Consider the following 13,367-nt stretch of genomic DNA (forward strand, 5'->3'; position numbering starts at 1 on the left):
AGGAACATGAGTAATGAGAGGCTTATGATTCAATTGTAAACAGGTGCATTCGAAATAATTGTAATTATATGTTTTAGTCCCCAAACTAATTCAATCTCAAGTTACATTAACAAAAAGAAAAACCAGAAAAAGACTGATGAGAACGCTTTTTACTCTGACCAGATAGTGGGAACGTGTAAACCTGGAGAGCACAATAAAAGAATGTAAGCAGGGTGCTGAAGATCACAGAAGGCTGGCGCGTACAGAGCCAGGAGTGGCATTGTAAAGAGTATATAGGGCCTCTGGCTCCAGTTCTTGGCACGTGGGATTTCTAAAATGTCCAAAAGGCATTAGGAGTGTTTTGTTGGTCATAATGAGCCCCTCTCACCAAGCCTGAGCATAAAAATGCAAATGAGGTGACATGCTGGGCAATTAGACATTTCAAGGGAGGGACTGGCCACTGAGAAAGACCGTGCATATAATTAAGGGATTGGGACTCAGCCCCATCCCAACCACAGGAGGAGGAGAGGAAAGGCACTGGAGATTGCTTTCAATCAAGTGGCAAATGACTAAATCAATTTTTGCCTACCAGTAATGCACACCCCCATTAAACCCTGGACAGCGAGGTCTGGGGGAGCTTCCTGGCTGGTGAGCACATTTCTGGGCTGGGTGCTGACAGACCCCACAAGGAGCAGACATGGAAGCTCTTCACCATGTCCTCATCCCCCAGACTCTGTGCTCTTTCTTTTAGCTATTCCTGAGTTAGATCTTCTATAATAAAACTGCAGTTGCGGTTGCAAGAACTTTCAGCGACTTCAGTGAAGTATTCTAGGGAACCATAGAAACCGAGAGGGAGGTTGTGAGAACCCTCAAATTTATAGTCAAGTGGGTCAGAAGTGCAGGTGGTCAGAGGACCACACCTGCAGCTCGCCTCTGAAGTGGGCAGAGTCTTGTCCATGACCTTGCTTTTTCTTATTTCCCTTTTAACTCAGGGTAGTGTCAGAATTGAGTTGAATCGTAGGACATCCTGTTGGTGTCAGAGAATTCGTGATGAAACAAGCAACCTTGATTTGTGAATTATTTTCATTTCCAGGACAACTCTGTGAGACAGACATTGTCCCTGCTTTACAGATAAAAAGACTGAATCAGAGAGGTTAACTAACTTGCTAAAGATCACACAGTGGAGTCGGGATTTCAACCAGGCCTGTCTCTGGCCCCAGATTCTGCGTTCCTCCTCTCCAAATATCTGCTGGACTGCCATGTGGAAGAGGGATCAAGGTGATTCCTGAGAACCTTGGGGGGCCAGAACCAGGAAACCAAGTGGTTATTGCAGGCAGGCAGATTCTAGCTAAGGGTGCGAGGGTGAAATTTCCACCAGCAGGAGCTTCTCAGTAAGGAGAAGACCGGACAGGCTTCCTCGTTAGATGGTGAGGTCTCTCCTTGGAGCCAGGGTAACCACAGGATGTTGTAGAGGGGCTTCTGCCCTCTTGGGGTGGGACCAGTGACCTCCGAGGTCCTTCTGATGCCATGATGGCTCTTTTTTTGTTGTTGAAGTATCGTTGACAATTGCTGTGCCAATCTGCACTGTACAGCAAAGTGACTCAGTTTTAGACATATTTGCATGATTTTCTCAATATTCGTTTCCATTATGGTTTATCCCAGGAGACTGGATAGAGTTCCCTTTGCTATACAGTAGGACCTTGTCGTTTACCGAGTCTATACATAATAGCTTGCATCTACCAACCCCAAATTCCCAGTCCACCCTTCTCCCCCAACCCTCACTTCCTTAGCAACCACAAGCCTGATCTCTGTGTCTGTGGGTCTGTTTCTGTTTTGTAGACAGGTTCATATGTGCCATATTTTAGATTCCACGTATAAGTGATATCATATGGTATTTGCCTTTTTCTGACTTCCTTTACTTAGTATGATAATCTCTAGTTGCACATGGTCGCTCTCGAGTCAATGGGATCAGGGGAGTTCATGGCAATGACCCGAGTGTCTGGAAGCTCATCCTGGTGAGACGGACCCAACCAAAAACTGCGTCTCACCCCTTCCGCCTCCCCATCACTACCGACTGATTACCAGGAGGCCGGAGCAGCCTTGGCCCAGGCTGCCTCTTCTCAGCACTCAGTCTGCACGCTCCGCTCCACAGCCCGGCTCAATGACCACATCTATAGGATCTCAAACATCTGGGTAGAAACTGGAAAAAAAAACACAACAGATTTCAGGGTGTTTTCTGTTCCACCACAACTCTTTGCCCTGTTTTTGCAGCACCATTAGGAGCTAGTTTATTTTAAGAACTGTTGGGGAATTCTTGAAAATGAACTGAAGGTGAATTTTTATTTTAAAAGCAAATTCTGTCTACACAAAGGTAAAGAAAGCTTCATTATCTTTACAATTGGGATCAAAATTCCTTTCAAAGAGAGTTGTTGGAAAAATCCCTGTGCTGAATGTTGGCCAAGGGACCCCAGGCTTTCCCAGAGGCTTAGCTGGTAAAGAATCTGCCTGCCAATGTAGAAGACTCCAGAGATGCAGATTCAATCCCTGGGTTGGGAGGATCCCCTGGAGAAGGAAATGGCAACCCCCTTCAGTATTCTTGCCTGGGAAATCCCATGCATAGAGGAGCCTGGGAGGCTACAGCCCATGGGGCCGCAAAGAGTCAGACATGACTAAGCACACAAGTACCTACTACCACCAAGGGGCCGCAGGGGAGAGTGGCTGCTCTGCATGGTGGAGGGAGTTGAAGGCGGAACTCCAAGCAAGCCCAGAAGTGCACACACAGCTGGGCTGGAAGGGATCAACCCCTTCCTGACAACCCACTCCCCCAGATACTTCACTAACAGCTCCTAAACCCACACGTGCTGGTGTGACTGATTTTTGGATGCAGCCCAAAGAGGCAGAAGAGGTTTGAAGAATATCACACCCTGGGAAAGTGGGAGGGTTTTGAAGTTGCACAGACCATGAATTGGTGGATTTAAGCCAATGTCACCTAGAGTTCAAGGGGAAGAAAGGCCCCAGCTAATACTAAGTAACAGGTCATGAAGTAACTGCTGAAGGAGGAATGTAAAATAGTTAATGTCTTATAAACAATGGCAAGTTACTGATCCAAAAATCCTAGTTACTAATCCAAAAATCCTGAAGATCGAGGTCCTCAAAGGGTTAATCATCAATATACTTTTTTTTTTAAGTGATAGTTATTTTTTTTTTAACTTGGGTGTCTGTTGTTTGGACCCAGAGGTGGTTACCTCACCCAGAGTGGGCGTCATCCCCACCCCCAGACCCACTTCCACCCATGGGTCTGAGGACCTGTGATGGCCTGCCGGTCCTGTCTCATCAGCCAGGAAAGGAGCATTTGGAAAGACTACTCTCACCAAAGAGGGGGCAAGGAGAATTCATCTTGGGAGGTCTGATGTGCCCGAGGGAGTCCAGGATGCTGACTGACCCCTGAGGCACCACTGCTCGCTCAGTCTGTTTGAGCACCCCAGTGCTCAGCATTCCAGTGCTGAGAAGGCCCCTGATGGGTCCAGTCCTGATGCTTACCCCTCTAGTTAGGGTCTTGACAGCTGTTTCCAAAAGCTCTTCTCTATGCTCTGCATGTCCAGCTGCCAGCTGCAGGTCTCCTAACCATGGGTCTTATTTTTAGCTAGAAAACAGGGTCACTGCCAGAACTTAACGCCACTTCCATGCATGGCCTAACAAATGTGGGAGCCCTGCCTACTGGGGTTTGCTGATATACCTCTGAACGTGCTCCTTCCTGTGGGCGGCCACTGACCTGCCTTAAGACCAATCCTGCGGCCAGCTTGTCTTACGTGACGTGCCAGCTTCCTCCCCTCCACCAGCAGCCCCTGGCACAGAGATGAGGTTGCCCATCCCTGCTAAGGCGTGGATTTTCAGAGTCTGAGCTATTACTTGTGTCCACAGAGAGAATTAATGTCACCCAAAGGGACCTGCTCCATTCATGTAAGAAGAGAGACATCTGTCCCACAGATAAGTATACACTGAACACTGACTAATACCCATCCTATCTCCATCAGTGTTGATATTCCACTATTAGAGCTCCATTCCTGAGGGTATAGTATTAACCCTTGATTACAATGAAAATAGCCCTGAGAGGTATTATAGGTAAATGCATTATTTTAAACATTCTCCTGTGTTAAGAAACCTGTCAGATCTCTGCTTGCAGAGTCAGGCTGGGTGGGGCCAGGACAGGTACCCGATCAGCAAGTCTCAGTGAGGGAAAAGGAAGAGGAAGAGGTCTAATGCCAGGGCCACTCAGGAGAGTCCAACTCCTGAGGCAGAGCTGGGCCTCAGGGGACCCTGGTCTCGCAGGCAGAACGCTCTGAGCTATGCCTACTGTCACAGCTCAGAGAGAGGGTCACGATCCACTCCAGTCAGCCTTTGGCTTCCCCAGCATGTGCTTCAAAGGCCAAGCTCACCCAGGCCCCATGGGAAGAGCTAAGCAAGGAGTGCCCCATGTAGTGAGAAGGCCTGACACCTCCTGGGAAGCCACCCCGGCCCCACTATCCACCCCCATCCCAGGGTCACCTGCTCCCTACTCTCAGGGGGTAGCCAAGCCAGCTGGGAGGCAGAACAAGTTAGGACACTGGATTTCAGCCCTAGCTGGCTGCTCACTAGACTGTCCACCCCACCCCCAGACGTCCCACAGCCACCTTGAAAATGACCTGTCTAAATGGACCAATACTCTAGCCAGCCCTGCACCAGAGCCTCCCTCCTCCATCCAGCATCCCCTCCCTGCCCCCCACCCAGCTGGCCACCCACCAAGGGCCCCAGAAGGCAGCCTTGACTCCTCCCTCTTCATGCCCTGTTTCCCTACTGTCACCAGATTCTCTGGTTTTATGTCCTAAATATTTTCCCACCCAGAGCACCACACCTTGAATCAAGCCAGTGTCATCCCCATTGCATTCAGCAATTCAGTTCAGTTCAGTCACTCAGTCATGTCCGATTCTTTGTGACCCCATGAACTGCAGCACACCAGGCTTCCCTGTCCATCACCAACTCTTGGAGCTTACTCGAACTCATGTCCATCGAGCCAGTGATGCCATCCAACCATCTCATGCTCTGTTGTCCCCTTCTCCTCCTGCCTTTAATCTTGCCTAGCATCATTTACAAATGAGTCAGTTCTTCACATCAGGTGGCCAAAAGAGTAGAGCTTCAGCTTCAGCATCAGTCCTTCCAGTGAATATTCAGGACTGATTTCCTTTAGGATGGACTGGTTGTATCTCCTTGCTGTTCAAGGGACTCTCAAGAGTCTTCTCCAACACCACAGTTCAAAAGCATCAATTCTTCATTGCACAACTCTCACATCCATACATGACTACTGGAAAAACCATAGCTTTGACTAGATGGACCTTTGTTGGCAAAGTAATGTCTCTGCTTTTGAATATGCTGTCTAGGTTGGTCATAGGTTTTCTTCCAAGGAGCAAGCATCTTTTAATTTCATGGCTGCAGTCACCATCTGCAGTGATTTTGGAGCCCAAAAAAATAAAGTCTCTCACTGTTTCCATTGTTTCCCCATCTATTTGCTGTGAAGTGATGGGACCTGATGCCATGATCTTAATTTTCTGAATGTTGAGTTTTAAGCCAACTTTTTCACTCTCCTCTTTCACTTTCATCAAGAGGCTCTTTAGTTCTTCTTCACTTTCTGCCATAAGGGTGGTGTCATCTGTATATCTGAGGCTATTGATATTTCTCCTGGCAATGTTGATTCCAGCTTGTGCTTCATCAGACTGGCATCTCTCATGATGTACTCTGCATATAAGTTAAATAAGCAGGGTGATAATATGCAGCCTTTTCATACTGCTTTCCCAGTATGGGAACCAGTATGTTCCAGTATGGGAACCAGTATTTGGAACCAGTCTGTTGTTCCATGTCCACTTCTAACTGTTCCTTCTTGACCTGCATACAGATTTCTCAGGAGGCAGGTCAGGTGGTCTGGTATTTCCATCTCTTTCAGAATTTTCCACAGTTTGTTGTCATCCACACAGTCAAAGGCTTTGGCATAGTCAATAATGCAGAAGTAGATGTTTTTCTGCAACGCTCTTGCTTTTTCGATAATCCAACACATGTTGGCAATTTGATCTCTGATTCCCTTGCCTTTTCTAAATCCAGCTTGAACATCTGGAAGTTTTCAGTTCATATACTGTTGAAGCCTGGCTTGGATGATTTTGAGCATTACTTTGCTAGCATGTGAGATGCGTGCAATTGTGTGAAAGTTTGAGCATTCTTTGGCATTGCCTTTCTTTGGGACTGGAATGAAAACTGAACTTTTCCAGTCCTTTGGTCACTGATGTATTTTCCAAATTTGCTGGCATATTGAGTGCAGCACTTTCACAGCATCATCTTTTAGGATTTGAAAGAGCTCAATTGGAATTCCATTACCTCCACTAGCTTTGTTCGTAGTGATGCTTCCTAAGGCCCTTTTGACTTCACTTTCCAGGATGTCTGGCTCTAGGTGAGTGATCACACCATCGTGATTATCTGGGTCATGAAGATATTTTTTGTATAGTTCTTCTGTGTATTCCTGCCACCTCTTCTTAATATCTTCTGCTTCTGTTAAGTCCATACTATATCTGTCCTTTATTGTGCCCATCTTTGCATGAAATTTTCCCTTGGTATCTCTAATTTTCTTGAAGAGATCTCTAGTCTTTCCCATTCTATTGTTTTCCTCTATTTCTTTGCATTGATCACTGAGGAAGGCTTTCTTATCTCTCCTTGCTATTCTTTGGAACTCTGCATCAAATGGGTATATCTTTCCTTTTCTCCTTTGCCTTTTGCTTCTCTTGTTTTCACAGCTATTTGTAAGGCTTCTTCAGACAACCATTTTGCCTTTTTGCATTTCTTTTTCTTGGGATGGTCTTGATCACTGCCTTCTGTACAATGTCACAAACCTCAGACCATAGTTCTTCAGGCACTATGTCTATCAGATCTAATCCCCTGAATCTATTTCTCACTTCCACTGTATAATCATAAGGGATTTAATTTAGGTCATACCTGAATGGTCTAGTGGTTTTCCCTACTTTTTTCAATTTATGTCTAAATTTGGCAATAAGGAGTTCATGATCTGAGTCAGTTGGCTCCTGGTTTTGTTTTTGCTGACTGGATAGAGCTTCTCCATCTTTGGCTGCAAAGGATCGCATTCATGATCTCGGCCTAGTCTTTCCTTTCTCATACACCCCATCCAATCAGTAGCAAGAGTCGCTGTTCTAAAAATGCAAATCTGACCCACTGCCCTGCATCCCCCTCCCCACCCCCAGCCCATCCATGGCTCCCTGCCATCGATGCAGTGTTCTTGCAACTTTTTTTCCCCTAATTTCTGCTCCTCTAGCCAAAATTTAGTCAAATTTAGATTGTATTCCAAAAGTGACAGCTCTCCTTTTTATATTTATCAAACAAAAAAATTTAATTCTGAATTTGCTTTTTCAAACCAAATGCATTCTTCATGTTGGAAATTGAAGCCCATCCATTCCCCACCAGGAGACCAAGGATCAGGCCTTTCTGTCTCTGGCCACTCCCTTCTTTGAGGACTGCCCCCCACAGAACGAGGTCCCTCTTAGCTCCTTCACAAAGCCCCCTGGGCCTCCCAGTGCCTGCCCCCTCCCTCCCAGACTATCACTCACGCTCCAGCGACTGTTCCCAGGACCCGGAAGGCACTCAGCCAGTCCCCACCTTTGTCCTTGCTGGTCTCTGCCTGGAGCACTCTTTCTTCTTTGCCATTTCCTTTCAGCTCAGATTGTCTGCTCTTCCCGGAAGCCTTCCCTCCACACCCCTGTCCCTTACACTCCCATCACCATTATGCTCCTCATTCATTCCATTTAAATCCGACAGCAACAGTCTATTACCAGGACCTCCTAGCAGGCAGGGCCTGTGTCTTTGACATGTCTCTACTCTTTGTGTTGCTGTAGGGCTGGTGTCAGGTAGATGCTTAATAGATATTAGTTGAACTGAAACTCCACTAGCAGTGAATTAGGCGTTAACACTGCTCAGGCCCTGGGGTCCCAGAGGTAAGTAAGGGCCCAGGGGAGCTCGGAACACTGTGGGGAGACCTACCCCTGAGCAGCCCATTTCAGAGTATGGTGCTGAGTGATAATGGGGCATGTGTGGCAGGCACCCTAGCAACTAAGCTGTCTCCTCTAAAATAACATATTCTCTTGTTATGTAATCCAAATGGCTAGACCTCTCTGACAGCCATTCTTCCTGCCTATTTTGACAGAATTCCAGCAGTTGGTTGCAGCTCTAACAAAGCCAACTCCGCAATATAACACGGATTGTGGGGAGACAGAGGAGAAGGGAATAGACACCCTCAGCTCAGCAGTCCCCCCTTGGCCCCCCCACCTCTTCCCTTCAGTAGCTCCACCCCTGCCCCACCCCCACCCCAGGACCCCCTCAGTTCCCCTCTCAGGGCAGCCCTGGAGCTCCCTCTGGGCATCTTCAGTTTGCACCCTCACACTCTGGAGCCTACTCAGCAAAGACTCTGCTGGGATTCGCCCTCCTCGGAGAGCAGCCAGGGATCACAGTCCTGAAAGGCGCTCCCTGTCACAGGTCATTTTTGTCTCTGTCCCACTGAAGATCGGGTAAATGTAACCACTGGAGTATGAAATCACATTTCTGTGGGTTGTTCCTTGTAGGAACAGAAGGTCTAGAAGAGAATGCTCAAGTTGTCTGACTTTCTGTTCATATCTGTTTAAGCCCTGTGCGCACAAAGGGAGGCGGGTACCTGTCTCCTGTCTCCAGACAGGAGCAGACAGTCAGTATCACCCGCACCCCGAGCCCACAGCGGAAAGACACGACAAGTGGTCCTTTCCCATCTGCTTCAAAGTCTGCCACAGGCATGGCCACCCCCTGGGTGGGGGTGCCTCTAAAGCCCCAGGCTCCCAGCCCCATGAGTCAGCTCCAGACAAGGACAGCAGGGCATTTACTTCAAGCCTGAGACGTGAAGTCAGAGCCCAAACTCACCGATCCCTGAATGAAGCTTCCAGAAGTGAGGGAGGAGCTGGTCAAGGCTTTGCTGCTGTTACTTTGCACAGTAAATGGAGACAGTTGAGTGAGAGATGGGACCACACCCTGCCTGGTCGGTTCAGATAAAGAGAAAGCTCATGCCCCTGGGTGATGGGATTATGGCTGAGGCTTATCATCATCTTCTTCACCTACTTCTGAATTTGCCACAGTTCTAGGTAAGGGACTAACCATTTAGGATGAAAAGAGTATCAAAGAAGAAAAGAGGAAGTGTCTCCCTCTGTCCATCTCCAGAAACCCCCTTGGCCGCAGGAATCCTTTAACCCCCTGACTGCTGAACCCTCAGAAGGAAGACATTATTTGATCCAAAAAATTGGAGCTGTTAAACCCAGATAGGTATTGGGGCTGTGCCCAGCCCTTCTCATCAGTGCCATGGTGAAGGGCCCTTCATCCTGCTTTTCACGTGAGGAAACTGAGGCTCAGGAAATGGAGTGACTTGATCAGTCACAGAGCTACTGGGGATCATGGCATTCCTGAGACATGCACAGAGAGAGCATTTCAACACTGTGTGTGGGGGTGAGGGCAGTGCTCCAAACAAGCTAGTGAACTGTGGGGTTCCAGGGAGGCCCCAGTCTCAAGGCTCCAGCATGAGCTTTAACCCCCTTGCCAGATACCTCTGCCACCATCACAAAACCATGTGGGCTTCATGCCTTCACTGAAGGAGAAGAAAAGGGGTTCAGGAAACCCCAGTGATGCAGAGACAGTCCTGAACTAGCAGGATGGCTGTGCTCAGCCTTCAAATATGCAGTTCCTTCCTTCGGTGAGGAGGTGCCAAACTTGTATATTATGTGGATAAAAGCCTGTCTAATTGAACTGACTGACACGTCCTCTGATTCCCTGTTTCACACCTCAGATTGTCCTGGAATCCAGTCACAGGGAACTTGTAAGTGGTCATGTTTTCTTCAGGCCAGACTGTACCTAAAAACCAACAGAGCTATATTTTGAAAGGTTTCACCTTTGTCAAGTTTGAACATAAAACGGTTGGTTCTGCTTTGGGACCTAATCTGAGAGTATTTATCCTTCATGTGGCAAGAATACCCTTAGCCCCAACTCCACCTCCAGCCAAGAAGTCCAGGGAACAGATATTGGATGCTGTGTCCTTCTATGTCTAATAAGCTATTTTCTTGGCCACAGAGGTAGAAATAAATACTCCTTTAGCATATTAAGGTCAAGATTGTTATGTTGGGCTTTAAAAATTGGTTTTGTTGGTTTTATTTTTTTCACTTAGTGAGCACAAGAGGAAATGATAAGAACACCTTGCATCTAGGACTAAAGGGGGATCTGACACCATCCCTCCCCTCTCCAGACTGAGGAAGCTATAGAAGTTCACAGATTCAATGGGACATGGGACTTGCTGGTTTGGGAGGGAGAGGAGAGTCACTAAGCCCAGAAAGAGGGATGGCAGGAACTACAAGGAATGTGCCAAATTGTGACAGGGTCCAAAGGCTCATGTGGGGAACCTACCGCCCCTGGAACATGCATCAAAGACAGCCCAAAGGCTGAGCAGTCAGGCTCACAATGTCACAGTGTGTCAGAAACAAGACAGAAAAAAATAGCAGGCACGTTGGTTTGACTTTCCACTCCTCTCTACGATCCTCCCTATGCTCCTGTATGGTATGGATTTTATCACAATTAAGGAAAGAGCTGTTTAAACCTCTGTACATATTTGTATGTGTGTCTGCATATCCATGTGTCAGGAACAATGCCATGTACTCACCAAACTCACTTCCTTTTCTTCCTGGGACCCACCTTTCCTACCTGCCTTCCCTCTGAATAGGGTCAATGAGATGTCAGCCAATGAGATTAAGCAGAAGTGACTTGCATCACCTGTTGCCCAGACAGTTAAGAGCAGAACTGCCTTCTCCACACTCTCTCCTTCCTTGCCGCCCTGCTGGAGGCGGAGGATCCGGTGGAAGCTCTGGGACCTTTGAGGGTGATGCAGCCACCAGACGGAAGGCAGTGGGGTGTCACTGAAGGCAGCCCACTGAGCACTGGATCAGGGAGGCTGAGGTGGTGGTTACAGTAGCAGGTAGCCCACCCTGAAAAACATGTTTTCTTTAGCACAGGGTTGACTGTCTTCTATTAGCTCTATGGTTGTTTCTTCCATTTCACTTGAGTGTCTCCTTTGAGATCAGCAGTTACCCATATGTTGAATTTTTGCTCTCTAATTTTTTTCTCGTATTTTTTTTTCTCACTAATTTCTTTACTGCTATTTTCCTGCCATTCTGAATGTTTGTCATTATTATCATCTCCAATTTTACTAATTTTAATTCAGCAAAATAGTGTGAATTCTAATTCCCACATTGAACATTTTATCTTTTGCACACTTTTCTTACTGTATCTCCATTTCACCTCTGACCTTCTCATCTTAGTCTATCTTCTCCTATGACTGCCCCCTCCTGTTTCTAGGAACCCATGCCTTTTTGAACTATTTTAAGGCTACTAGGGTTGGGAAGATCCCCTGGAGAAGAGAATGGCTACCCACTCCAGTATTCTTGTGTGGAGAATTCCATGGACAGAGGAGTCTGGCAGGCTACCATCTGTGGGATTGCAGAGTTGGACATGACTGAGCAACTAACACATACATACATACAGGGCTACTAAATAGTTTTCTGTCACTTTTCTTCTGGTTCCTACAGCAGATTATTATGAGATAAGTACTTCTTTTGAGTCTTCCAGATCATTTATCTTCTCTGCAGTGTCTTTTCTCAAAATACATTTAATTGTTTTTCTTTTCCTTTATTCTTAAATAAGGTGAAATCAAGTCTCCTAAGATCCAACCTACAGTGGAACCAGCTTTTAGCAAAAGGTTATCAGGAAGCCAGATTTCTGGAAATCAAATATGGTGCACACATAATTAACAGTGACTTATATTACCTTCAGGCAACTTCTGCACTGAGCTGGCCATAAAAGCTACCTCCCTAATCAGTCCACTTAAGATCAGAGATATACAAGGACGATTATCAAGAAAACCAGCTCAATCTCACATCCAGTTATAAAATGGGTGCTCTTTTTACAGAAAATTTAATGAAGTTCAATCAAGCTCATTTCTAGGCAGATGATCCTAGTCTCTTAACATCAGACTCGAAGAAACAAACAAGTGAACCTACACTTCTTAAAACATGACCCTCCACTTAATAACTTCCTGAGAGTTTGTAAAACTCTTGATAAGATTTAGGAAAGAGGAAATGAAAGGTAAACTTCAGGACAACAATTTGAGGGCTATCAGATTCCGGCAACTCAAGCCAGCCTACTTCCAGGACGTCTCCTGCTTAAAGAAATGACATGAGAGGCTAGTCACACAGCAAGCCCAAGGAAGACTTTTGATACAGGCCTCAGAAGTGAAGGCAGAGAGACAGAAGTGCAGGTATCGATTTTATACTGAGAGGTAAAAATAAACATTGGTAACGCTGCATTTCTCCAGATCTAGGATATCATTGTTAATTGACACATGCTTATTTTAAATATTACCAAGAAAACCACTGCTAGTTATAATTTTGCCATCATTAATCGGAGCACATATCCCAATATGAGATGTTGAAATGTGGGGAGAAAATGTGTGCATTAGAATTGATGAAGTATGAGAACCCATCTTAGAAGTCAGTGTCACCAACTTTGAGATTGCCCTTCACATGGGAGTGACAGGTTGTCCACCAAATCGGGAAGCCAAGGGATGAGGCAAGAGAAACAGGCCATGGGGCTTTGGGAGAGCCCCTTGACACTTTGAATCAAGGCTTATCAGCAGACGAGGTTGTCAGCTTCTGGCAGGTACACTACTGACCAGGATCTATGGAGCGAGGCAGATTGACATGCCCAGCTCCCAATCAGCGCACACCCATGATCTGCTGAGGAGGCATCTTCCTCCTCTGTGGAACAGGACCATATTATCATAAGGCAGGGCCAGACTAGAATGAGAAGGCCAAACATAAAAGACATCAAGATGAAACAGAATGGAAATAGATCCACCTGAATTTCTGACTCACTGAGCCAGTGAAAACCACCATGGCTGGAAGTGCTCTCCAGAGGAACTAGCACACAGCGTGTGCTCGACCGGCCCCGTATCCTCACTCTAAGAACCCCCCCAGATCGGCCTTGGGGTCTGCCTGGCCTCCTTCTCAATGTTGGCAGTAGAGAGAGTTAAGGTAAGCAGAGAGAAAATGAAGAACTATTAAGGGGAGTGGGGATAGGGAGAGATGGGAACTTAACTCAAATGGAGTTTGTGCTGGGCTGTGCTAAGTCGCTTCAGTCGTGTCTGACTCTCTGCGACCCCATGGACTATAGCTCTCCAGACTTCTCTGTCCATGGGATTCTCCAGGCAAGAATACTAGAGTGGGCTGCCATTTCCTCCTCCAGGG

At 46.7% G+C, this 13,367-nt stretch overlaps 1 protein-coding gene across 1 annotated transcript in view; it reads right to left on the minus strand.

Moving 5' to 3' along the window:
- The window catches only part of ADD2 (adducin 2), a 122,859-nt gene that overhangs the window by 57,043 nt on the left and 52,449 nt on the right, over positions 1–13,367 (minus strand). Inside the window, exon 2 of the mRNA XM_086323801.1 lies at positions 2,062–2,179. The gene's annotated coding sequence lies outside the window, so the exon portion shown is untranslated. The remainder of the gene's footprint in view (positions 1–2,061; positions 2,180–13,367) is intronic.

Source organism: Bos grunniens, chromosome 11, assembly GCF_055505025.1.
Source record: "Bos grunniens cultivar Pamir isolate PY7600 chromosome 11, Bosgru_T2T1.0, whole genome shotgun sequence".
In the NCBI taxonomy this organism is placed as follows: Eukaryota; Metazoa; Chordata; class Mammalia; order Artiodactyla; family Bovidae; genus Bos; species Bos grunniens.